The following is a 27687-nucleotide window of genomic DNA, read 5'->3' on the forward strand; positions in this document are numbered from 1 at the left end:
CACAAGGTATTAATGAGTGGTTAAATTAAATGTAAATATGCCTCCAGCCTTGATCCTATGTGTACAACTCCTTTTGACTGAACTAAAGAGGAGATCTCATTGGATGAGAAGTAATTAGACATGCTTTTACAATCCATTAAACAGATAAGCCCTAGGGACAGCAGTTCAGTTCAAGGAAATGTAAGCTCAGGGGCACTTTGTGGAAGAGACCTCTACAGGGAGGGAAGGGATTGCTCTCTCCTCTCCTATCCCCAATTGGAATCTAGCAGGAACTTGCCCAGAGAGAAACATCCCACCTAACAGTTCCAAGTTTGTTAGCTGGAGAAAAATTAAGGCACAATTGAGGTAGGGGAGACTCATATGCTAGACATATATGGTTACAAAATATCAGTCATTTGAGAGAGGATGCCTCTTTGAAGAACAGAATAACAGTAAACAGAGAACCAAATATGGAGAGGAACAGATTGTGGAATCACAGAATTTGAGAACTAAAAGGGACTTCAGTGCTCATATAGTCCAACCTATGCATGAAGGGATCCTCACTATAACATTCTCAACAAGTCTTCATTTGAAGAACCCCAAACCCACCCCCTCTTGAGGCAAATCATTCCACTTTTGGCTAGCTCTAATTATTAGGAATTTTTTTCTAGAAATGTAGTCTTAATTGGCCTCTTTGAAACTTCCACTAATGGTTTCTGGTTCCGTCTTCTGGGGCTAAATAGAATGAGTATGTAATTCCTCTCTCTCATAACACCATAAGGCCATGGTGTTCTTCGAATCTTTTCTCCAGACTAAATGCGCCCTGTTCCTTCAAATGACACTTGTATGTCACACTCTTAAGGCTTTGCATCATTGTGGTTGCCCTATTCTAGACACTCTAAAATGATCAATACACTTTCTAAATCACAGTGCCCAGAAATAGACACAATACTTGAGGTCCTACAAGGGCAGCATTCTATGTTGTTGGCAGCTCTGCCCCTTCTACCCCAGACAAAGATTGCAACTTGTCTGTCATACCACATTTCTAGCTCATACTAAACAGGAGGCCATTCACTGTAGGATCCCTCTTCTTCCTCATCACATATCACTTGGATGCCTTCTATCACTATCTCTTCCTTCACCCCAGTCTCACAGGAAGAGGTGGCCATATTCCTTACCCAAAGCAAATCCCTTTACCTACACAAGCTTCCCATTTCATCCAATCTCCTTCAATATATTGCCCTTTGTTATTCCAACTCTATCACTTATCTTTAATCTATCATTATCTATTGAATCCTTCCCTTACTACCTACAAACATCCCCTTGTTTCCTCTATCCTCAAAAAATCCTCACTTGATCCTTCTATCCCCACCATCATTCTATCCAGGTTCATCAGTATCCGAAGTGGTAAGCTGCCTTTGCCACATGTATATCCTATATGTGTATCTCATTACCACTATACTCTATTTGATTCTTTCTATGGATACTGAATCTGCTTGAGAATGCACCTCAGGTTTATGGGGATAATTTTCTAATCTACTATTTTTTTTTTTTTAGTGAGGCAATTGGGGTTAAGTGACTTGCCCAGGGTCACACAGCTAGTAAGTGTTAAGTGTCTGAGGACGGATTTGAACTCAGGTCCTCCTGACTCCAGGGCTGGTGCTCTATCCACTGCGCCACCTAGCTGCCCCTAATCTACTATTTTTATTATGCCATTAGTAAATATCTTTGTTAAAAGCTAATTGTTAGGGGCAGCTAGGTGGCACAGTGGGTAAACCACCCCTGGATTCAGGAGGACCTGAGTTCGAATGTAGCCTCAGACACTTGACACTTACTAGCTGTGTGGGCCACTTAACCCTCATTGTCCCACAAAAAAACCCAAAAGCTAATTGTTTTTCACTGCCTGGTTGTTAATGGGAAGAACACTGATGGGGTCTTATATGTTAGGAGTACAGACCATCGGAGTTACCCTTTAGAACCTAAGGTATTAGCCACTCTTTAGTAACTTAACCCACTACTATGAAAGCAAGTGGAAGAAATAACCCAGGGGGTGTTTCATAATCAAATGTAAAATGGTCAGGTAGAAAAATTATAACCATATTTTCCAAAGCCAAAATTAAGCCACATGGTTATTCCATTTGCAAAGCTTTGCTATAAGTTCACCTTTTCTGGAATTTGGTGCTGCTCTTCCCTGCCCCAACTCGTCCCCCCCCCCCATGGCGTTGCCCATATATTCAGAAAATACATGTAATTTAGAAAAGAGGGGCCATCACTTAGTGCAAAAATAGTAAAACCTTTATGGAAAAGGGTATAATTTGATTTGAACTTTAAAGGATTTGGATAATAGCTATATGTAGCCTATCTTTTGATTTATAAAGTACTTTCCTCACAACTTGAAGTAGAGGATGCAAGTTACTATCACAGTAGCTTTCTCTCTGTTACACTAAATTTCCTAGCAGACGTGGAAACTGGGGTTGTTTGTGAATTCCCTAGGGTTACTTAGCTAGTCCTTGGTGGAGCAGAAACATCTATCAATGCAGTATATTTTCCGTTAAAATATAAACCTAGACTTGATGTAAGAATTCGGAGCTAGTTTTGGTTTTTAAACAGTGGACTTGCAGAATGGATTGGAGGAATGTGAAACCACAGGGAGGAAGGCCAGTTCGGAAACTTACATAATCCAGAAAGAGGAAGTTAAGCTTCTTAACTAAGGCGGCAGCTATAGGAATTAATGATATGGGACTATCCAACGGATAGCCAAGAGAATGACCAGGATTTGATGGAACTGTGTGGGCATGGAGGGGAAGAAGGGTAGAGGAATCAAAAAAGTCTGCTCTTCTGTGGGAAGTTGGAAGTGACCTCAAGGTTTCCATTCCAAAAACTCTACGACTGCAGGATGAGGGCTGGGCCAGGTCACTGAAAGGCAAGGGCTGACACAACAGATCTTTCCAAGGAAGAGTCCACAGAATTTGCTGACCATCGGGGACTTGAGCAGCAGTCAAACGAAATGCCCAAGGGTCTTGGGGAAGCGATGTTCAAGCACTTCTAACTCTGCAGTGGCTCCTGTCGCTTTTTCCAGTGTCAATCAAAGCTCTTCCCCTCCCATCCCCTCTTTAACACTCTGCAGGTTAAACAGCTAAAACCCGAAGACAGAGTATGAGACCACATTCAAAACATGAAGAGAGCTCGTTCTGAGCATGTGCAGATTTCAGGCATGCGTAGTAGCAGCCTCTCTACAGTCTATTTCCGATGCCGGGAGCGCTTTTGCCCCAAGGCCAATCCGAGCCCGGTTTCAGCATCTGAGACCCTTCCCAGCACCCTCTTCCTGTATGTCACCCTTCCTCTAGCAAATCTCGCGAGATCGCCCTCCCTGGTCCCCGCCGGCGCCATCTTTGTAGCTGGCGGCTGGCTGTGCCGGGCGGCAGTCCTGGAAGCCTGTCGCTTCACTTGCCAACCCCGCGTAAAGGCCGGATCCAGGAAATACAAGGAGGGGGAGGGGGAGAGGCAGGAAAGGGGGCGGCGGCGCCCGTGGCGGCTGCTGCTGCTGCTGCTCTGTCCGCGCGGGCGCTCGCTCGCTGCTCTTCCCCGGGATTCCCGGGGTGGGGGGGGCCCCCGTGCGTGCGCGCACCCAGCGGGGGTAGTGGTGGGGGGTGGGGGGCGGAACCTAAGGGGGAGGGGAAGCTGCGATTGCCCGGACCCCCCGCCGGGAAGAGGAGGCGACGTCGGCCCCGCCCGCGGGGCCGGGCACCGGTGGGACGGGCAGGAAGGAGCCCAGGGCACCCGCGCTGCGGGACAGAAGGACCTGGAGGAGGAGCAGCGGCGGCCGCTCTGGGTGGGTGAGAGACCTCTCGAGGCCCCGGAGCCCGCCCCCTTGCACTTGCTGGGACCGGAAAGGGTGGTGGGGCGCTGGAGGTGGGGTGACTCTGTGACCCCGGGGCGATGCGGGGGGAGCCGTGGCAGCCGCTGACGGCTGCCCGAGCCTGCCTGCCCTGCTCCCTCTCCACTGCTCGGCCCGCAGGACCTGGGCGTGGGGCTGGTGCTGGGACGTGGGGAGGCTGGTGCAGGTGTAGCTGGGAGGGGAGGCTGCAGAGCTGTTTCCAGAAGCCGGGTGGAGTGGGATGGGGTGAGGGTGGGTGTGTGTAGAGTATGGTGGTCTGTGTTCACCATACCCCCCTCCGAAGAACAAGTTTTAGGAAGGGAGGGCCTTACTTCTCTCTAAGGCTCCAAGCTCGACTGCTCTGCTCCATTAAGGGGAGTTGGGAAGGTGTAATAGTAGCAGCAGCAGTAGTAGTACTGGTTGTAGTACTAGTAGTAGCTTTAGTAGTGGTGTTTACCTTGGGGCTTGTGTCTGTTGCTGCCTCTAGCTTGGGGTAGTGGGTTGGGGGAGAGGGACGGATGGTAGAGTTGTAGCTTTTCTCCTTCAATGTCCCCTTCCCCCTTTCCGAAGAATGAGTATTCCTGAGGAAGAGTTTGATTATCCTCAGTAAAGGACCTAGGTATGCTGCTTTGCTTGCAGGTTTTTGATCTTTGCACACTTACTCAGCATGTGTAAAATTTAGGGGAATTAGGAAGGTGAAGAAGTTTTAGTAGTAACAATAATAGTGGTGTTGCCCGGGTGCTGGTCTCTCTGTAGTTCTTTCTAGAGTAGGGGGTGGGGTAGAAGGTTTGGAGATTAGTTTTGGTTGTTTTTGTTCAATGTTCTTCCCCTTCCCGTTTTACCCTAACTACCCATTCACTTATCTTACCTTTTAGTGATGAAGGGCCTAATTATTCTCCTTATGGGACCTAGATAGGTCTGATGCTAATATTCATTATACATTAATTCACGATTAGGGGAAGCTGGGAGGGTGCGGTGGTGGTAGTAAACAGTAATCCTGGTGTTTTCCTAAAGGTGATTGATAGATAGGTTAGTGGAGTTGAGAGTAGAAGTAAATGTTTGTTAAATAATTGCAATAATTACTATTTTGTTCGTTTACCTAAAAAAAGATCACAAGAATTTTGTAGTTTATTAAGAGATTTGATTCAGTTTCTATTTTTAATTTTATCACTTTATCAGTATTTAGGCAAAGTACAGAATTGCATATTGGACCTAAAGTTTACTTTATTTGAATATTTGGAGGCGTTTTAGGTATTTAGATTATTTAAAAAGAGAGGTCAGCCATCCTTTTAAACAATTCACTTTTGAATTGATAAGGCTGTCAATTTAGCATGCTAATCAGTGATATTTGTTACTGGATCTCTGTAATAAGTTATAATACTTAGTCTTGGCATATACAATGTTTGTAATTGGTAGGAAAAGCTAATAACTTGCTAGAATAGGCTATTTACATGCCCTTTTTTTCCTTCACATTTGCAGGAAGGCAAAATGGATTTAATTCATTATTGCTTTAGAAATCAACTATTTACTGCAAAAAACAGGAACATTTTAGAAATGAATAAAAAGGAGTAAGATTGCAGTAGGGAATGGACTATTGACATGTAGGAATGGACTATTGACATGGAGGCATGAGAATTCGTGAAGTGAAACCTATTGTGAAATTTCATCTTTGTAAATTTGTTATGTTGCCTTACACACACAGGAAATTTTAGAGAAGGTATTTCTGTTTTGGCTAACCAAATCAACATGTGATACTGTTTTTGTTTTTCCTAAAAGGGTCCACATATTTTCCTAAAGTCATTAACTTCAAGGAAATGCTCAGATTTTAATATAGGTTTATTTTTTCTCTTATTTTATTTAATTTTTTTGCTGGGCAATTGGGGTTAAGTGACTTGTCCAGGGTCACACAGCTAGTAAGTGTTAAATGTCTGAGGCTAGATTTGAACTCAGGTCCTCCTGAATCCAGGGCCGGTGCTTTATCCACTTTGCCACCTAGCTGCCCCGGTTAATTTTTAACAATAAAAAAAATCATTCTGGTATTGAGATAATATGATTGTCAGAGGCTGTAGTCAGTCTTAGACCACTTCCTAATGGAAGTCTTACCCACAACTATCCCAGTAAGTATATAGAATTGTATTTTGCATAGTTCTATAAAAATGAAATTTTTCATTATAAAGAAAAGTTCATTTGTATTGCTTTTATCATGGTTAACTAATAATGTGTTTTTTCCAAATTTGTTTCTATTACATAGCCAAGAGAACACATCATTTTAATTAAAAGTTGTTAATAGGTTTTTATTGAAGTCTTTTGTTTTTTTAATCATGATGTTTTTCCCTAGTATCTTTCTCTTCCCCCTCCCAGAGAGTCATCTCATACAATAAGTAGTAATTTTTAAAGAGAAATTAGTGTAATCAATCAATACATTGAAAAATTCCTAAAATATGTGTTGTGCAATACTTGTCTTCCATGAAAGGGTGTTTTGGCAGCGTTCTCTCATAACTCTTTTTTCAAGTCTTAATTTTTATAATTTTTCTACATTTACTTTTGGTGTGTTGTTTTTCCGTTTGCACTGTTGTAGTCATGTGTATTGTTTTCTTGGCTTTGCTTACTTTATTCTGCATCAATTCATATAGATCTTAACGTGCATCACTGTATTCATCATATTGTTATAGTACAGTTACATTTACAGACTTTTTTAAAAGCTTTTCCCCAGTTGATGGATATTTACTTTGATTCCAATTCTTTGCTTTTACAAAAAAGTGCTGCTGGGGGGCAGCTAGGTGGTGCAGTGGATAGAGCACCTGCCCTGGAGTTAGGAGTACCTGAGTTCAAATCAGGCCTCAGACACTTAACACTTACTAGCTGTGTGACCCTGGGCAAGTCACTTAACCCCAATTGCCTCACTAAAATATAAATAAATAAATAAAGTGCTGCTGTAAATATTTTGGTCTATATAGGGGCTTTCTTGTCAATGGCTTTTTTGGGGAATGAGCCCAGTAATGGAATCTCTGGGTCAGAGGTTGGGGATATTTTAGTCACTTATTTTGGATAATTCCAAATTGCTTTCCAAAATGGTTGTACCAATTCATAGCTCCATCAACATTATATTAGTGTGCCTATCATTTCACAACCTCTCCAACATTGATTATTGCCATTTTTTGACATCTTTTCTGATTTGCAGGGGGTGAGGTGAAACTTCAGTATTGGGTTTTTTGTTTTGTTTTTTATTTGTGTCTCTTATTATTGGGGAATGGCTATTTGCCATATGTACATATACATATATAAATATATATATGTTGATTTTTAAAAGTATATTTTGGAAACCAAGCCCTTATCAGAGAAATTTGATACAAGAATTCTTTTAGTTAAAGGATTTTTTATAGAACTGGCCTCTAAAGATTTTTTGGTGATACCTATCTAAAACCTAAAATCAATGAAGAATGCTCATTTTTTTGTCTCTTATTTCACCATGCCTTTGATATAGTAAAGATCAAATGCCTTGCTTCATCTGTTCTGCAGAATAACTTAAACTGCATAATTGACAAAATGATTATATAACAAAAATAACTATTTTGGATTTTGTGAATTTGCCACTTGAGATAATTTAATTTTATCTACTCTAGCCAGTGAAATACTTAATAGCTGGCAATGTGCTTCTCTTTTGGTCCTTCCTTGGCTGTATTGGAAAAGTTTCAGACCCACACCATCAGTTTCAGAAGATATAGCAGCTGAATTTGACACAGCTTGTTTAGGAGCCAGTGATGGGAGAGTTCCCAGGACTTTGAGCCAAGGTTGTAGGTGAAACCGAACGAACAGCTTGCTTTTGGATGGGCATCGATCACTTACTGTCCTTTTTACTGGTTTCTGCTTTTGCTCTTCTGGTGTATGACTGCTGCATCTCATTGTTTCTGCACAGAACTAGGAACAAGTGCTGAAAATCGTCCAGAAGTATTTTAAGGTTCAATAAGGAGATAACTTTTAAGGTGTCTTGTATTTCTAAATCTGTGAACCTGAGAAAAAACACAGTTGTCCTTTAGGACAAAACAGAGTTGCTCTTTTAGAAGCTAGTGAGATCCCCTTTTTGGAAGTCTTGTCAGGTATGTTATAGGGGGTATCTTGTTCAGGCACAGAGTTGGGACTTAAAGTAACTTCCAACTGTGAGATTTCTTGTGATAGTAAGATTGACAGTGATTATGGCTGCACTGCTTTGGCCAAGCCCTGATTTGCATGTGCCTGACTGAAGATCTCTGATATATATCACCCAGCAAGCTGATCACAGGAATCGCCTCTTCTGTGCTGCACCTTCCCTCCCCTCCTTATTCCCTCTTCTTTTCTTTTACTGATACAGATTCTGCTGCTGTCTGGACATTCTCCTGACATTGTTTTTCCCCTTCTAGCACATGTTAGGAGGTGGTTGGGGGAAGGGGAGGGAAAAGGAAAATTAATTTTTTTTTAAAGCCAGACTTTGTTTTCCTCTTTTTTTTCCTGTCTCTTTTTCCTCAGCTATGGTCCTCTCCCCAACCTAGACTGCAAGGGGTGGCAGGCACTGAGCACACATCCCCTCATTTCCCATTCTGTATACACCATTCCTTACCTTGCTTTCATTCCTAATCCTGTCTCCACATTTTAAACTTTCAGCCCCTCAGAGCTTTGGTCTTGTTCCTCAGACTAAAACCCACTTTTGATCCTGGAGATCCCTTATCTCAGCCTGTTAGTACCATTCCTTACAAGGTAGGCACTCTTATAACTCTGCTGCCAGTGACTTTGAGCTCTCTGGGATTCTCAATTTTCACTGTCTCAGGTGTGGGAAATAATACATAACTGCCAGACTATAGTGAAGTGATGCATATTTCTAGTTTCCCAAGTTAGAACTCTTAACATTTTTTCTTGTAAGCAGGCCTGCACATTTCCTCTCCAATCTCTGATTCTCCATAGCTGAACATAGTGTTTTGCATGTGGTAGTGGGTACTTAAAATTTTTTGGATTGAATTAGATCAGGTACTTTGCAGATTAAGCAAATTTTGTGGGATAACCTGGGAATCTAATCCCTATGTGTAGTATTGTTTCTATGGGGAAATGAGTGACGAGTTCCAAACAATTGGTTTTCCAAGGAAGTTTTAGAATATAGCCTGTTTGTAAATTAGGGACTAGTTATTATGTTAAATTCTAGATTATAATGGGTAATCTATAAGTATTTGTATCTTTTTTATTTGATACATGCACTCAGGAGATCACTGAATTTTTGACTGTCTATAAGGAGAGATTCTGAAATTAAGACCTTTTTTAAACTGTGAGTTAACAGATTTACTCCATCTTAATTTTAGTGGTAAGGCAAATGTCACATTGTTATTGATTAGTCTGAGATTTACCACAAATGGAATATCTCATTTCCACTGTTCCTTGCAAGAATTTTCAAATAAATTTGGAATTTGTTATTTTATCATATTTATTTGATTATGTATGCATTTTATTTTATCACATGTTTAATTTTGCTTCTTACTTTTTGGTGTTTTTACTGAATTTTAATTAACCTATAGAGGGAAGCAACTTACGTTATTGCTAATGTTTGTCATGGGCTCTCTCTTCTTTTCTTCTTAAAACTTTTTGATGTCATCCTCTACTCCTTTTCCCCAGTTTCTGACTATGAAATGACCCCTCTTCTTACGAAGCCCAGCCCCTCTACCTTGATCCCATCCCCTCCTTTTTCAGTAAAATTGTCCCTTTAGATCTCTCATCTTTACTTATCTACTGCCTTTAAATAATGCCTATATTACCTATCTGGAAAACTTCTAGACACTGCCATTCCATCAAACTATTGTCCTATGCACCAATTAATCTAGATCGCTCCTCCATTTCTCTTAGAAAAAGCTGTCTCCTTGCTTCTACTTAGTCTCTTCTCACTCCTCAATTTTTTGTGATCTGACTTCTAATCTCATCATTCATCTGAAATTGGTGACCAGTGATTTCTTTTCTATTCTTTTTTTTTTTTTTTGGTGGGACAGTGAAGGTTAAGTGACTTGCCCAGGGTCACACCAGCTAGTGTCAAGTGTCTGAGGTCAGATTTGAACTCAGGTCCTCCTGACTCCAGGCCCAGTGCTCTAGCCACTGCACCACCTAGCTGCCCCCCAATGATTTCTTAATAACCAAATCTGTTGATTATTTTTCAATCCCTATCTTTTTTGACCTTCCTGCTGCTGTTGACTCTCCCTAGTCTCCTTGCCTCAAGCCTCTCCCCACTCTCCCCAGTCAGTCCATCTTCCACACAGTTGTGAAAGTGATTTTCCTTAAGCTCAGGTCTAACCATGTCATTATCCTACTTAGTAAACTCCAGAGGCTTCCTATTTCTAGGATAAAATATAAACTTCTTTATTGAGCTTTTCAAGTAAGTTGCACTCTCCCCTTACCCCCACTCCCTAGCCCAACTTATCTTTCTATCCTCATTGTACATTCCTCCTCCTCCCACACTCTATGATCCAGCCAAACTATCCATCTCTTTGTTTTGCAAGCACAATTGTCCCATCTCTTGACTTTCTTTGTACACCACCTCTGTCTCATAGAGGCAGTGATGCTACTTAAGTACCACCTTCTACATGAAGCCTTTCCTGATCTCAACAGCTAATGCCCTTTGTTCTCCCTAATATTTGACTTTTATTTATCAGTAATAATTCCCTTTGAATTTATTCTGTATGTACTGTTTTTGTCTCCCTCTTTAGAATGTAAGCTTCTCAGGGCAGGTAGGTGACACAGTGGATAGAGCACTGGCCCTGGAGTCAGGAGGACCTGAGTTCAAATCCAGCCTCAGACGCTTGACACTTACCAGCTGTGTGACCTTGGGCAAGTCACTTAACCCCAATTGCCCCAGCAAAAAAAAGAAAAAAGAAAAAAAAAGAATGTAAGAAGATTCTTGAGAGTAGAGATTGTTTCTTTGTATTTTTATTTCCAGTGCCTGGCACATGACTTAGTACATAGTAGGCACTTAATAAATGCTTCTTGATTGACTGGTTATTGCCTGCTCTTGATATTGTCTTATTATAATAATATTGCACATCATGATAATTTTGATTATCTTCAAATGACAAAAGGCAGTTACTTCACAGTTTCCAGAGTTATATTGAAGCTTACTCTTGTTAGCACTGTCCATTTAAAGCTGGGTAACCCCTGTCTCTAACCTGTTTCTATTTCTTGTTTTAGCAAAATGGCTTTAAGAATTGTTTTGTTCATTTCACTATTGCTAAATGTGGCCATATCACTTGGAAACTAATGCATTTTAAAGCTATTTTTTTCTTAAATAATAAGAGTACCAAATTATGCTGCTTATAAACAAGTGTATCAATTTAAAAGGTTTCATTTAACTTTCTTGGCTTCTGTTAAACTAGATTTTCTGTATTAATATTCTCTTTAATATTGTAAACTTAGTATGCTTTGTTTAGAACTTGTAAAAATCATCTTTTATAAAACAAAAAACTGGGAAAGAGTATACAATCTTTGAAATAAAATAAAAAGGCATGATATTCATGGTATATTACCAACACTTTCAGGAGTCAAGTTTTGCATTATATTAAATCCTGGCTCACTAATACTCACTTTAGAGATAATACTTTATACCTTATTTATTATGCAGAAACCTCTGAAGCACAGAGGTACTTCCGTAACTGCTCATCTCACCTCATGCCTAGGAAAGGCAATGGAAGACTAAATTGAACCATTAAAATTATGTATGGTGGAACTGAGCATTGCAAGAATTATGACAGACATTGTTCCCTTCCCCTTTCTGTCCCCCCATTCTATATCAACCTAATTCGAATTAACAGATAATTGATTGATTGAGGTATGTTTAAATTCTGATGGGCTTCATGATCAGTATTTGAAAGTAGTAATGATGGATCTTATTTCCAGGGTTTCAGGAAATAAAAAGTCTTGATATGCCAATACGTCAGTGATCCACTAGTATGGGCTTCAGAAATTCTCCAGGTATTTAAGATATACAAGGATCCAATCTATTCAGGTTTTGATCTTCTCATCAGTGTGTGTATTTGTTCCTCAAGCAGAATCCTGTATGATTTTGTGCTGTGTCATTCCATAGATCTTTCATAAGGCTTGTACCCAAAAAGCCAAATGACTTTCCTTGTTTAAATTTAATGAAATTAAAATGTTAGATCTTTCCATTTAAACTAAGTTATACAAACTGTGCCAATTGTAAAGATTTTGTAGATTTCTTACTGAAACTTCTGTCAGTTTTAAGCCACATACAATTGATGCTAAGTGCAATCCTTAGGTAAGTTATTTTTTAAAGAATAATGTTTCATGTGTTGCAAGTTGCTAATTAACAGTTAAAAGTTGACAGTAATTCAAGAAATATTGCTTCTTATTAAAATGGAACTTAGTGAATTCAACTAGTAGGCAGGAATGTTGAAATTATTGACTGCCAAGGGTTGCCTTGGGAAAAATTGCTATGTGTAAAATAACCATCATAGGATTTAGAGCTGGGACTGTACACTCCATCTGGTCCAGTCTCCTCGTTTTATAGGCCCAGCAAGGTGAGATAAGTTTGCAGAGGGGCTTTGTAGATATTATCTTATTTGAGCTTCAGAACAACTTTATGAGGTAGGGACTTCAGGATTAGTTAGATACACTTTACAGATGAGAAAGTGTGGCTCATGGAGATTAAGTGACTTGTCCATGTTCATGCAGCTAATTAGTACCCGAGTTAGCATTTAAACCCAAGTCCTCTGATGCCAAATCCAGAGCTCTTTCCACTAATCCATGCTGTCTTTAATAGTTTACATTATGTAACACTTTTAGAAGTCTACAAAGAGGTTTCCTTATAATAAGCCAGATAAGAAAAGTGGAGTTTACAGATGTGGTGACTCTTCCTGGGGTGACACAACTAAGTGTTAGGGTTGAGACTTGAACCTAAGTCCTTCTAATGACAAGTCTAGAAGTATTTGAAAGTGTTATCACATATTTTCCCATTTTGAAAGCATACGATTATCTGTACCTCCAGGCATGTAGAGCTAGAAGCATGAGAGGGCCAGGCCTCAGTAATCAAGCATTAGACTAATAGAATACTTCCAAGGGAAAGAAAAGAAGATATTTCCCTGCTACTTATTTATACTGGAATTAAGGTAAATAAATGTACTACTTTAGCCTCTGTCCTTCATCTTTTCTCTTCATCTTCACTGATAGCAAATAAAGAATTCTTTAATGCCCTCTGATGTTATTAGGCATTTTTCACAATTAAATTCACTTTACCATTAGACAAGAACCCTATTCCAGTGTTTTATGGACATTGTTAAGATGCATTGTGACATAGTGAATAGAAGTCTGGCCTTAGAGTCAGAAAGACCTGTGTTCAAATCCTTCCTCTGACACATGATGCTTGGCAAATTATTTAACCTTTTAGTGCTCCATGAGAGTCTTTAAGAATATATATTATTGAATATTTGCTGTCTGGTATATGAAGGGTTTTTGTGTGTGTGTGTGTGTGTGTGTGTGTGTGTGTGTGTGTGGTTTTTTTTGGTGAGGCAATTTGGGTTAAGTGACTTGCCCAGGGTCACACAGCTAGTAAGTGTCAAGGGTCTGAGGCTGGATTTGAACTTAGGTCTTCCTGAATCCAGGGCTGGTGCTTTATCCACTGTGCCACCTAGCTGCCCCTGGTATATGAAGTTTTGATACCAGGAGTGCCCTACATAGAAATCAAGTCAGAATTCCAGATCAAACCTCCCCCCCCTCCCCAGGCCATTATTACTATTTATGAGATTAGCCTAACAATCTTGAGTAAAAAAGCAGATGGATTTAAAATGTTTATTTTCCACACAGGGACGGATAGTTGAATGGTTAGTTCATTGAATTGATAATTATGTTTATCTCTGGGCCCAGAATTAAATATTAATAAAGGAAGCTGGATTTTATTTGGATAATTTTGTAGTGTTTTTAATAGTACCAGATTGTTCCCTGACACACAACCAACCATCTTTTTGATACTAACATTCTTCTGGTAATGCTGTATGGTTGCAAATTTTGTAATACAATAGTCTTTGAAGAATCAAAGTTTTAACTAACAATGTAGAGGTGCATGGTAGGCCTAAATAGGCAGTGGCATATTTCCAATGGTTTCCTGAATGCAAGAATTGCATAAGGTGTAACATCCAGGAAGGTATAGCCAGAGAGGAGGAAGGCTGGTCACATGGCAAAAATGAAGGGTAACAACAAATGACCAGCTTGAGTACTTAATTGGGTACAAGCAAAATATAGAAAGGCCTAAATGAAGGGCAGTAGCACTTGGGAGAGAACCTTTTTTGGGGGAGAAGAGGGGAAAGGTGTGGCTCATTTGTAAAACAACTGTAACATATGTAAAACATAGATCAGATCCAGTAATGCTTAACTTAACTTAAAGAATGTTAGGTCCACCTGATTGTAATTATTTTTGCTTGCTACTTTATTATTAAATTATTTTGCTTACTATATTTGCTTTGCTATCATAGAATAAGTGAGGTTATTGATGTAGGCTGAACTTGGCTGTAGTACATTCTAAATTATTGAACGTTCGGAGTATAAAATGAAAACATATGTACATATTCTGCTGGCAGAATCAGAGCTAGCATCAGATCATAGATATTCTTCTTGAGAGTGTCCAGTCATTGCTCAAAAATCTTCAATGTCCTTGAGAGATCATCTAGCATTCACTTGGAGAATTTATGGCATGCTAAAATAGCCCATTCCAATTTCAGACGGATCTAATTATTATGAACTGCCCCTCAGTTAGGGAAATTTAGTCTTTTGAGGCAAACAGAACACATACATGAACATATATTATCCTAAGTTTTTTCTTTCACATGTTAACTACGTTTAGATCTTTTAAATGATCCTGCTGTAGCATGATTTTGATTACCCTCAATACCCACCTGTAGTTATCCAGCTTGTCAATGCCACTCTTAAAATTTGGTGCCCAGGGTTGGATCAGGGTAGAATACAGTAGAATTATCACCTCCATTTTTTGGACTTTCTGTTGATGCAATCTGAGTCTGAATTATGTTTTTTGATTGACATATCTTGTTATTGACACATCAGATTTGCAGTCCTGTAAAGTCCCCAAATCCTTTAAAAATGAAACAAGTTTCTTCCATCTTGTACTTGTTGAGTTGATTAAAAAAAAAAAACCTAGGTGGAAATTTTTACATTTATCCCAATTCCACCTTAATAGTTTTATTCCACAGTCTTAAAAAAATTTTTTTTTTTAATTTTTAAATGCCCAACTCCAACATTATGTATTAAGTATCACTGTCAGCTTTGTTCAGATTTGATAAACATGCTATCTATAATCTCAAGTTATGGATAAAAAGTGTTGAATAGTCCAGGCCCAGACCCAAGAATAGAGAATATAGTTGAGTGTATTATATTTTTGATTTAATAAATCTTTTATGTGGTATGATATAATCCTTGAATAGCAGTAAATATCACAGTGATTTTAAATTTGAAAACCTTTTACAACAGCAATATAAATTCTATAAATTCAGAAACATTAGTTCTGAAGATTAATAAGAAATATAGCAATTATATTACACTTATTTGTAATCTTGTTTTGAAATTATGTTGATCATTAAGGTACTGGTATTTGACTTATATTTGTGTCTCTTGTTATACTCTCTAGTAGAGATTATTTGACAGTATACTATATTATCCATTTTTTAAACTTACTTTTTAAAAGATGCTTTAATTTATATTTCTCTAATTATTAGTGATTTGGAGCTTTTTTTTTCTTTGTGGTTGTTGGTAGCTTGGATTTTTTTCTTTCAAAACTGTTCATATCCTTTGACTATCGATTAATTAGGAATATTCTTTACTTTTTTTTTTAACTTAAGGTTAAATGACTTGTCTAGGGTCACACAGCTAGTAAGTGTCTGAGGCCAGATTTGAACTCATGAAGATGAATCTTCCTTATTGCAAGCCCATTGCTCTATCCATTGCACCACCTAGCTGCCCTATATCATCCATTTGAAAGAGACCTCTGTGAGAATATTATTAGAGAGCATGGGTCCCAGCGTCCAGAAGTTACCTCACAATTTATGGACTGCCTGCCTTCAAGGATAAGTCTCTTTTGTTCAGGAACAAGCTCGTGGTGGGAGGAGAAGCAGGCCGGGGTAGACAGGTTTCCTATCTTTCTGAACTTCATGTGTTCTCTCTTTACTCTTTAATAAATGCTTAATGCCCAAAGACTGGTGTTAAAGCTTCTAAATTTAAGGTGACCACAAACTTAGTTTTACTCGGCACACCTCATTAAAAGTTCATTGAGTACAAATAGGATCTGAATCAAATGGGTTATTTCATGTAGTATTCACTTTTTTTTTTTCTGGTGAGGCAGTTGGGGTTAAGTGACTTGCCCAGGGTCACACAGCTAGTAAGTGTTAAGTGTTTGAGGCCGGATTTGAACTCAGGTCCTCCTGAATCCAAGGCCGGTACTCTATCCACTGTGCCACCTAGCTGCCCCTAGTATTCACTTTTAATAGACATAGTGCCAAAATTGCAAATTATTTTTTTGATCTCCATCAGAGTTGTTCATAGGATCATGATTTAGAGTGGGAAGGGACTTCAGAAGTTGTTCAGTCTAATACATTTGTTCTATAGACAAGCATACTGAGGCCATGGGAGGTTAAGTGACCAGTTCCAAATAAATCACACAAGTATATAGAAGAGGTAGGATGCAAATCTCAGCCTTAGATTCCAAATCCAGCATACTTTGCACTGTATTCTCCTGTTTGAACATTGAAATTAGTATACTTTTCTTTAAATTGAAGAGACAAATTAGAAGAAAGGGAAAAAATGATAATTAATATTCGTAACAAGTTTGGTTGAATAACAAGACATGTTGAGTAAGTAGATCTATTTACATTTATTCTGAGAAAAAACATAGACTCAGTATATATCCAGAAGTTTAATCAAATGATGCCTAGTGTCTTATGTCGCCATTCTGAGTTATCATACAGGTCCTTATGTTACATTCCAGAAAAATTATCATCTAGCATAAGCAGAAAGCTATCTTTTATATTGCATATCACACACTCTGCTTCTAGAAATGCTTATCTTGTTGCCGTAGAAATGACTTCTAGTATTAGTGATGAGTGTCAAGTAATTTAGATGATGGTGTTCACATGGAAAATTGACATAATTTTTCTAGTGAGAACTGAAGGATATTGCTAATAAAACAGCTTTTCTTTGTTGAGTTCTCACCTTATCAAACATAGGTGAACCCCCCCATTTGTATTTATTCAGATACCTTTATTTTCCTAAAGTTTAAAGAAATCTCTTTATACATACATAATCCCTTGTCCTACCTAGCAAGTGTACTGTTTTTATGTAAATTGTATTAACTCACTGAAATTCAAATGATATCAAACCAGTATTTCTAAAATAACTTGTTCTACTGTCCAGTTTCTATAAAAAAGTTTTAAAGAACAAGCATTTTGCTTAATACATATCTTTTCAGTTGAGTAAAAATATAAATAAGATGGATTAAGTTCTCTTATCTAAAGAATATATGCTACTCGTCATCACCAATGTTGACATAAGGTTATATACATCACACTTGCATATTCACACACATTCATGTAGATATATATGTATACACAAACATAACATGAATGCACACACATATGTGTACACACATACATATGGAAATTGTTTTTGTGGGAATTCATGACATGTTTTCAAGAACATGATTTGGACTTAACTTGAAATGTTAAAATTAACATCATTATTTATGTTATGGTGAAGTGTTTCTATTCTGTAAAAACGTAGTAGTGAAACCACATTGTTATATATTGTTAAAGGCCTGATTTAGAAGGGACTGGAAAGTTCTCTAGAATTTTCTTTCTCCTCAGTTCATCTACTGCCCCTCTTTATATTAATTAGAGAGAAACCAATATACTTTTGAATAATAATGATGCTTCTTTTTCCTCTTCTCCACTTTCCCTTTCCACTCTTTGATGACTGTGTTTTGTGATTTTGAGTTTTAAGGGATACTGAATTGTGTTGGTTTCAAGAGATCTTCTAGGGCAGGGGTTCTTAACATGGACTGTAAATTTGATTTCTTAATATTTTGGTGACTATTTTACTATAATGATTTCCTTTGGGATCTTGTATATTTTATTTTATTCATTTAACAACATTATTTTGAGAAGGAATACATAGACTTCACTATACTGCCAAAAGGGTTCACGACCCTCATTGATTGATTAATTGACACAAAAAAAGGTTATGAACCACTCCTCTCAGGTTTCTTGTAAATACTTTTTTGGTAATATTTCTTAAAAGTAACAGATCGGGGCAGCTAGGTGGCGCAGTGGATAGAGCACCGGCCCTGGATTCGGGACTACCTGAGTTCAAATGTGGCTTCAGACACTTAATAATTATTAGCTGTGTGACCCTGGGCAAGTCACTTAACCCCAGTTGCTTCACTTAAAAAAGTAACAGATCATGTCTTTGCAAGTATAGTACAACAAAAGGACAAGCAAGAATTACATGGTAACTTTATTATATATTCAAAAGGAATGGCAAGTAGTACATAATAGATTTCATGTGCCATCATCTTTTTTAAAAAATGCTTGTGTTATTTTGTGAGTTAAAAATGAAATAAAATACAAAAAAAAGAATTGTTTAATTTCCTATTTGGAAGGGTCTTCAATAGCTTCTAATCCAAACTGTTTCTGAACATTACCAACATGGAATCATCCTGTCTTCACTTGAAGGCATTCTAGTAAAGGGAAAGTCCATTACACTTCTGTATAGCTCTAATTGTTAAAGTTTTTCATAATAGCAAACAAAAATCTACCCTTTTTTGCACCTTTGCTTCTAGGGTACAGGGCCAAGTAAAACAAGTATAATCCTTTTCACACAAGACAGGTCTTTGAATATTTGTGTTCCTCTTATTTCTTCTTAACCTAGTTTCTTTAACTGATCTTCATATGGCATTGTCTCCTGCTCAGCCTTTCAGGGACACTCTTTAGTTTGTCAGTGTCCTTCCTGAACTGTCACCCCTCCATAAAAGATTTTAATCATTAAAGTCTTTAATTGTAATAATTGAAAGTTGATAGATTTCTCCAGTGACATTTAAATTATGATGATTACTTTTTTAAAGTCCACCTATTCAAGGAAGACAGTCCTGGAAGAAGATAACTTGTACCTAAAAAGAAAAGTTTGGAACAAACAGGGTTGGTGACAACTGGGAAATACATCCTTAGATTTATGGTAGTGGTACCATATTAAAGGTGGAGCCATTCAATCTTCTTGAGCAGGAAAGAGAAGTGGTCAGATCTGTGCTTTAGGAATACCAATTTGACAGCTGGCTGAAGGATTTATTGGAGAGGAAAGAGCCTGAAGGCAGGGAGACTAATTAGGCTATTTCAGTAATATAAGTGAAGTAGGGTTGAAGTGGTAGGGGTGCAAGAGTTATGAGGAAAGATTCAACAAAACTTGGCACCTGAGTGGGTTTAGGGAGTCAGTCAGGGGAAAGAGATGAGGATGACTCCTGGCTTATGAGCCTGAGTGAATGAAGGATGGTGTTTTTGACAGAAATAGGGAAATGAGGAAGAGCAATTCATTTTATGGGGGAAGATGAATTCTGCAGACTTGGCCATGAATTTGAGATGTGTATGGGTTATCAGGCAAGTATATTTAGCAAGTGGTTAGTAATATCGGGTAGAATATGTATGTAGATGTAGGAGTTAGCTGCATTGAGATAATAGTTGAACCTTAGAGAATATATAGAGAGAGACAAGAGAAGCCAGGACAGAGCCTTAGGACTTAGAACTCTCATATAAGGATTGGGATATAAACTATCCAGCAAACAAACAAACCTGAAACCTGAAAAGGTAAAGTCAGACAGAAGGAGATCTGTTTCAGTGGAATTCTTTAGGTAGTAAGAGTTGGATTAGGTTAGGTGGTCACCAGAGTCCCTTCTGACTCTGGAGTTCTTTGACCTGTAATACTTAAGATTTTGACTCTTAAAATTTTCATGTCCTAAGATTATAGTGTAAATTCTGTTTAAGGGAATATACTGAGTTATAATTTTCACATCCTGTAATAATCATTAGTATACTGCTTTTAGCCAGTTACTCTAGTCCCCTTGCTGTTTGGAATTTTTCTAGCTCCTTAAAAGCCCTAATGAACTTGTCACCTACTTTATCAAGAATACAAGAACTGTCTATTCCTTTTGTCTCACTTCTCTTTATGTAAAGTAATGTTATATTTAATTGGGAATAATTTAATTACTTGGGAATAATTACCTGGTACTATAGGTCTTTGCTTTTGGATTCTCTCCCAGTTCACTGGGCCATTATGATCATTAGTCTCCTTATTTCTTTCCCTTTAAATATATCCAAGATTTCCAAGTTTTAAAAAAATGATTATTTGAATCACTCCCTTGTCTACTTTTCAAACCCTATATTGTATCTTTTCATAACCATGGTTAGTGAAAATATGTAGTTTTACTACATAACAGTAGGAAGGTTAGAATTATGATTTCATTGGTATAGGGAACTCCCAAGTGAGGAAACTTAGACCAGTTCTGTCTACCAACTCTATCTCTTTCTGGGTTTACTTTGAATCTCAGCTGTGTAATTTTGAGTAAATCAGCTGCCTTGATCTCTTCCTTTCACTAAACTCAAAGAATCACAAAATATCAGTTATAAAGAATCTAGTTCAACCCGTACCTGAAAAGGAATCTTCTCCACACGTACTTGATACGTGGTCATTCTGCCTTTGCTGGAAGAACTTTCAGTGAGAAAGGTAATCTACTCTCTCCAAGCAACACACACTACTTTTGGATAGCTTGAATTGTTAGTATAGTGTTACCACACAAGTGCTTAATAAATACTTATGTTGTATTAAAAAAATTTTGTTTCTTCAATGTCCCTCTGCAACTTAAACTAATCACTTCGAGTTTTGCCTTTTGGGACCAAGCAGAGCAATTCTGATTCTTTTTCCATATAACAGCATTTCAGTTACTTGAAAACACCCCCTAAGACTTCTCCAAGTTAAATATCTCCAGTCCCTTTAGCCAGTTATTGGATGGCATGAACTTGATGCCCTTTACCAAATTTAATATTTAAAAATATTGAGTCTGTGTACATAAAACCTTTTTGCCATGCTGGTTTTTTTACACTAGTAACCTGGGACATGTGATATAGATTCATCCCTGGGATTTTTTAGATCTTCTAGTGAAGTCCATGGATTAGGGTTTTCACCGTTGTCATTTTTAGACCTCCTGAACAAATTGGAATCATGGATATTTATGGATCAAATGAGAATGTATATAAAACACTATATAAATATAAGTTGGTATTATTAGTTATTACTGCCCTTTAGTTCTTGAATTAGTTCACATTAGTCTCTGTTATGTTTGCTTATTCTAGTTCTTTCATTAGGCATCCTGTGGCCCTGTTACTTCAGAATAGTTTATGGTTCCTGGGTTAACCCAAATCTTTCAATATTGACTTTATGCCTGGGCTCTATAATGTTAACATTACCTAACATTATATACTTTAGATATTAAGTTCTTTAAAAGTTGGCAGAATGTCTTCTATCAAAAACCTACAATAACTAAGCCATGAGAAGCAGCATGGTACAATGGAAAGAATTTATTTAAGGTATTTATTTGGCTACTCTGGGCCTAAAAATGAGGGGAATGGACTAGATCAGAGATGTTAAACACACAGCCCATCACACTCACCCAAACCAGATTAAAGAGTAATTGGGAAGTAAAAATACAATAAAACATAGATACTATTACATTTTAAAACTGTCAATATGTAGCCCATAGGACTCCTTACATAAGATTTAATGAATTCTTCCCCCCCTCCCCCCAATTTCTATTTGAGTTTGACACCAATCGAATAGATGACCTCTAAATCTCTTTCAACTCCAATGCTTTGAGATAGGGTATGGGACAGCAAGTAAGTTAGGGAAGTGATACTTCCCAGCCACTTCTCAGGTATGTATTCTTTGAGTGTTTGTTGCTCACTGTGAACTTAAAATAGTTCCCTCTATTGTGCCAGACAACTACCTAGCCTCAGCATGGTATCATTTAAAATTTAAAGACCTTTAGTTCATTTCTGTGCCTTTTTAAAGGTCCTCAGTTTAGTTTTATGCTTAGGGTCATTAAAATGTAATAATCCTGCACCAGGGCTGGGTAGCTCTCTGCAACATTATAGGAAGTTATTTAAAGCTTCCACATCTCTCTGAGCAGCAGGGACTCAGTAGCTTGCCAAGTTTGCAGCTGCAACATCCCTGTTAGCTTTAACTATTGCTGCCTGCCTGTTTTGGTTTCAAGTTAGCCTTCTTTGTTATGTAGATTACAATCTTTCTTCTCAACCACTAGGAGTGGCCTGGAGTAATGACCAGGGCAAGACAGACAGGTGTGCTGTTTTTCCCTCTCACAATCACCAAACTGGTTTAACCAAATTTTGTTCCTTTGAAATTTCCAGCAAACTTGATGAGCAATTGACTGTTTTCCTTTCCATGAAAACCTTTTACATATATTACTTTTAGCCTTTACAGCTGCCTTTTATATTTATTTAACTCTCTTCCCATTATTTTTTGCTTAACTATATTTATTAGTTACAAGTAAAAATTCTTTTAGGGTAGACTGATGGCCACAGTGACAGTGATTTTTTTAAAGCACCAATAAGATTAAAAAACAATCTTTGTAATTCACTGTTCTTTCTCTTTGCAGCTTGAGTTATCCACCAACTTTGTCTGTGGGGCTCCAAATTGGATGTAATAACTTAGTTAAGTCCTTATCAATTAAAAAACAAAGGTAAGATTTTCTTGCTCATCTTATCTATATTTCTGTTGTAGCATTATAAGTAGCTTTTTTTTCTTGTTTTGGCAACTAAATTATATTGCTGATTTAACTGTAGTTTTTTTTTTAATGATTTTAAAGCTGTTTTTATTTTATAGTCCAGTATTTTCCCTTAATTGTTTGGGCAGAGATATGAAGAATTGATAGTTGATTGTCTTCTTTGACTTGAGATTGAGGTTTTGGACCAGGCTTATAAGGAACTAATTGCTGTTGTCTTGATATTTGTTTAAAATTGTGAACTGAAATGTATGTTTTAGGTATGCATCTGCTCTTAGTGTAAAGAATCTAATTAGAAGTTATAGGAACTGGGAGACAGGAGGCCTATCAGGGACATGCATAGAGTCATGTGGGTAAAAGGAAAAGAACTAATATTCTCTTTCCTTTTTTCATTTTCTTAGCGGTTAACTTTCTGCCAGTTAGGGTTTCTGCATAAGAACTAGATTTCTAACAATGGTATATCCCAGATTTGCTGTGAGCACTGGTTTCAAGAATGAAGCTTTGCAAAAGGAACATTTTTGGTTTTGTTTTGTGAGAGCACAGGTAGCAATTTTTTATTTGGGAAATATGATAACAAAACCAAATCTAAATTTTGTTGTAACCCATCTTTTGTATTGAATTTGTTCTTATTCATCAGTTAATTTCCTAGATTTAATTTTTATTTTTTTCAAAAGAGAGACTATAACTTGGGTAACAACACCAAAATAACGCAAATAAACCTAGCTTTTTGAAAAGAAAATAACATAATTTTTGCTTTTTAAAAGATATAGTGATTATAAACTTTAACATCTGTAAAAGACTGATGAATGAGTATTGAAAAAGATTGATGCTATCGACTTAGTTTCTAGAGGATTTATTTTTTTGCAACTTATAAAATTATCTTGGCCTCTAGTTTTTCTAGTACTCTATCTCAGAGGGATCTGTAATCTCATCAATGTGGATTTTCTTTCCAAAGTTGCAGATTGCAATACATTCATGCTTTCCTATCCTTTGCAACTCTTTTCCAAGTCCTTCCATAAATTTATTGTAGGTTAACCCAACCTGCTTGGGACCTTTTGTTCTTTTGATGTGGATAGGTTATTTGGGCTATCCATTAGTTATCCCCTTCTTATCTTTTTTTGCTTGTACATGTCTTATTTTAGAACCTTTACATTGTTTCTCCTTCATTATCCCTGCTTGTGATGTGTTGCTTGTTCACTTCACCTCTACTCATCTCCTCCCACCCCTATGTGCTTCACCATTGTTCTTTGGGAGCTCTTCATGCAATTTTTTAGAAACTGTAGAATTCCCTTTTTTGTAGCTACATATGACTTACACAATATTGGTACTGGAAATATGGACCTTTATTTCAGGGAGAAGCTTGCAATAATTTTTAAAAAGACTTGTAAATTTCCTAATAGTTATCTAGCCCACTCTCTTCTTGCTATATGGTTCTGTATTCAACTCATTGTCATTTCTCAGATTTTCCAAGATACGTGTGTGTGTGTGTGTGTAGATAAACACACATATAATATTTTATTTTATCCAATTACGTGTTAAAACAAATTTTAACTTAAAAATTTTTTTTTTATTTCCAAATTCTATTCCCCCTCCATACATAAGCAATCTGATATAGGTTATGCATGTTCAGTCATGTAAAGCATTTTCATATTAGTCATTTTGTACAAGAAGACTCAAACTTTTTTTTTTGCAGGGCAATGAGGGTTAAGTGACTTGCCCAGGGTCACACAGCTAGTAAGTGCCAAGTGTCTGAGACCGGATTTGAACTCAGGTACTCCTGAATCCAGGGCTGGTGCTTTATCCACTGTGCCATCTAGCTGTCCCCTACTCAAACTTTTTTTTAAAAGAATGAAAAAAATATGGCATGCTTTACAAATTTGTCTGTCATCCTTGTGTAGGGGCCTTGCTAATCTTCTCTGTATTGTTCCAGTTTTAGTATCTGTGCTGCCAAAGTGAGCACCTGTCCAAGATATCTTGATTGTCCTTTCAAATGTGTTTTTCATCCACTTGTTCTTTTCCTGTGTGGATAGTTCAATCAAAATCGTTAGTCATCATGGATCTAATTTAGGAGATTTTGCAGTATTCTGGAATTTAATGCAATCAGTATAATGGAAGACCTCAGCATTTGTAGAAAAACTCTCCTTAACTTGGATTTTGTTGAATTTTAGTGACAATGGCATATGCTTGCCATAGATGTTCATCTCCCTCTTTTATGCTATAATCAATATAAATTTTTGGAGGAGTATTCTTCAGGGTCATAGGACCAAAAATATTGAGGACTAGGAACTTTCTTTAGACTCATTGAGTCTCTGAAGAGGAATTATGCACCAGATAGAGAGTTGTCATAGCTTAATCCTATAGGAAAACCCATATAAGGTAAAATCCTCCCGAATTAAAATAGTAAAATGCTGATCCTTAAAGTACTCACCTAGCATCCTTCCCCATCATCCTTCACACTCTTGGCAGGTATATACAAATCAACCTGTGTTTATGCTTGGAGTCCATAAATTGGGATCATGCTGCAGAGATGGGGCCAACACACCTCCCCTCCTGCTTGTCTCCCCTGAAGCAAGTGACAGTGATTCCAACCGTGTAGAATCTCACCTCATTGGAAGGAAGCAAAGAAGGAAGTATTCTGTCTAGGGTCAACCTTATATTAGGGACCTGCAAAACTATAGAGATTTTCACTGGAATATTCCTCCATCTCTTCCCTTTCCCTTGCAAAAAGTGTCAAATAACTGATTCAGCCCAGCTGGACATGGAAAGGAGGAAGGGATAGGGACCAGTGTGTGTGTACTGAAAAGCCTAGCAAAGCATCACCTATTATATACAGGGTTGGAACTCAGGCCAGTGAACTCTAAATCCCCAATGTAAGAAAAAGCTGAAGACTATTAGGTAGGGGAAGATTATGTATGTACCACAAAATAGGGAGGATTAAAAAAAAAGTGAAATGATGGGGGAATATAAAGAAAAAAGGCTGAAATGCAAAGATAACAAGAGGGGGAAAAACTCAGCAAAAAACCATAGCATAAATAGATAAGTTAACACAGAGGATTCTAAACCCAAGAGGATGAGTACTAAAACTAATTATAAAGCTTTCTTAACAGATATTATAAAACAAAAGAAAGTGACCTAGTACTTAATACAACAGAGGCCTGTGAAATTCCAGGAGAGTATGAATCAATAAAAAGGAATTCTAGAGTGGTTCAAATGAGAAATAGAATCTATAAAGGGGAGAAAAACATTAGAAATGTTAGAAGTTGGGGGCAGCTAGGCGGTACAGTGGATAAAGCACTGGCCCTGGATTCAGGAGGACCTGAGTTCAAATCTGGCCTCTGACACTTGACACTTACTAGCTGTGTGACCCTGGGCAAGTCACTTAACCCTCATTGCCTCCCCTCCCCCCCCAAAAAGAAGAAATGTTAGAAGTTATAGCTTCTACTGTAGAAATAAAATAAATTAGCAAACTAGGAAAATAAAATCATGGTAGAGATTTTCTCCAAAGAAGCAAAAGAGAGATTGAGATGTTTGGAACCCAACTAGAAGGACAAAAGAAATAAAAGAGCATGCTGTGGTGGCACATACCCTTTATCTCAGCTTCCAGGAATGATGGGGCTAGTGGCAGATGAATGAGATAAACTGATAAAACAAAGAGGATAGTAGACTATATAGCATCCAGAGTCCAACAATAATGTTGTTTATAAGAAACACTTGAAACAGAGAGGTACACACAGTTAAAATCAGGTTCTGGAACAGAATCTATTATGCTTCAGTTGAAGTAAAAAAGACCTAATTGAGAGGAATAAACAGGGAAGCTGCATTTTGCTAAAAGACATCATAGGCAGTAAATTAATATCAATACTGAATATATATGTATACACACACATACAAAGTGACATAGTAACCAGATTTTTAATGGAAAAGTTAAATAAAATATAGGAGGAAATAGATTGTAGAATTATAATGGAGTATGTCAGTTTATTCCTCTTAGGCCTAGACAAATCTAAATATAAACAGGAAAGAAGGTAAAGAGATGAATATAGAATTTTAGAAAAATCAGATATTATGCCTCTGGGAAATACAGAAAGGGAATAGAAAGGAATATATTTTTCAGGTGTGTATGATATCTTCACAAAAATTGACTGTATTAGGGCATAGAAACCTCACAGGCAAATGTAGAAAATCACAAATATTAAATTCATCTTTTCCTGACCATAATGTTTTGGTTGCATCCCACAAATATTTGCACATCATTTCACTCTTGTCATTATCTTTAATTAAATTATTATTTCTATGATTTACTCTTTGATTCAGTGCTTCTTTAGGATTAGATTTAGCGACAAATGGCATAAGAAGGGAAGTAGTAACTAGTAAAAAATCTTCATATGAAAAATTCTTGTTAAGAGTTTGGTATCCAAACACAGAAATAAGCCCAGACGCCATTCACCACTATGTAATTGGGGAAAAGATGTGAAAGATAATTTTGAAAAGAATAATTATAAACTATTAACAACCATATGAAAGAATGGACCAAATCACTCATAAGGAAGAATGTACATTAAATCCCAAGGTTTGACATCACACCAAGCAAAACTGACAAAAATTACAAATAATGGGAATAGTTGAAGGGGTTGTGAAGGGGTTCTGTATGAATTGATTTAAAGTGAAGTAAGCAGAACCAACAAAACAATGTACACAAAATATTTTTAATGGAAAGAACAAAACATTTGAAAAAATGTAAAATTAGTATTAAGTCTTTTCAAAATCCAGCATTCTTTCTTTCAGGAATTAGAGTAGAGCTTCTGGCAAATCAGTGATTTTCTTTGAAACTTTGCTTTTATTTTCCTCATGTTGGATTTGTGTGTTGAGTTGACTCAACAGTTTGGACAAAAGGTATGCTTCATCTACTTGTCTCCTCCCCCCAGCCCTGTGAATTTTAAAATCAAACTTTTGAGTATTTGTGGATTTCATTTAAGTA

General features: G+C 37.4%; 1 protein-coding gene and 1 non-coding gene across 7 annotated transcripts in view; one reads left to right on the top strand and one right to left on the bottom strand.

Moving 5' to 3' along the window:
* Positions 1-3659: 3659 nt before the first annotated feature.
* Positions 3660-27687, top strand: part of TAB3 (TGF-beta activated kinase 1 (MAP3K7) binding protein 3) — an 89413-nt gene continuing 65385 nt past the window's right edge. For 4 of the 6 annotated variants that reach the window (XR_006355630.1, XM_043994431.1, XM_043994434.1 and 1 more), the window contains exons 1-2: positions 3660-3811; positions 22584-22667. The gene's annotated coding sequence lies outside the window, so the exon portion shown is untranslated. Of the gene's footprint in view, positions 3812-4141; positions 4476-20578; positions 20639-22583; positions 22668-27687 lie in introns of those variants that run through there. The other 2 variants (XM_043994433.1, XM_043994432.1) reach the window with 2 other exon arrangements.
* On the bottom strand, positions 24563-24669 carry LOC122752143. The gene has a single exon (XR_006355940.1). It is a non-coding gene; the product is annotated as a U6 spliceosomal RNA (small nuclear RNA).

Source organism: Dromiciops gliroides, chromosome 3 (genome assembly GCF_019393635.1).
Source record: "Dromiciops gliroides isolate mDroGli1 chromosome 3, mDroGli1.pri, whole genome shotgun sequence".
Taxonomy (NCBI): Eukaryota; Metazoa; Chordata; class Mammalia; order Microbiotheria; family Microbiotheriidae; genus Dromiciops; species Dromiciops gliroides.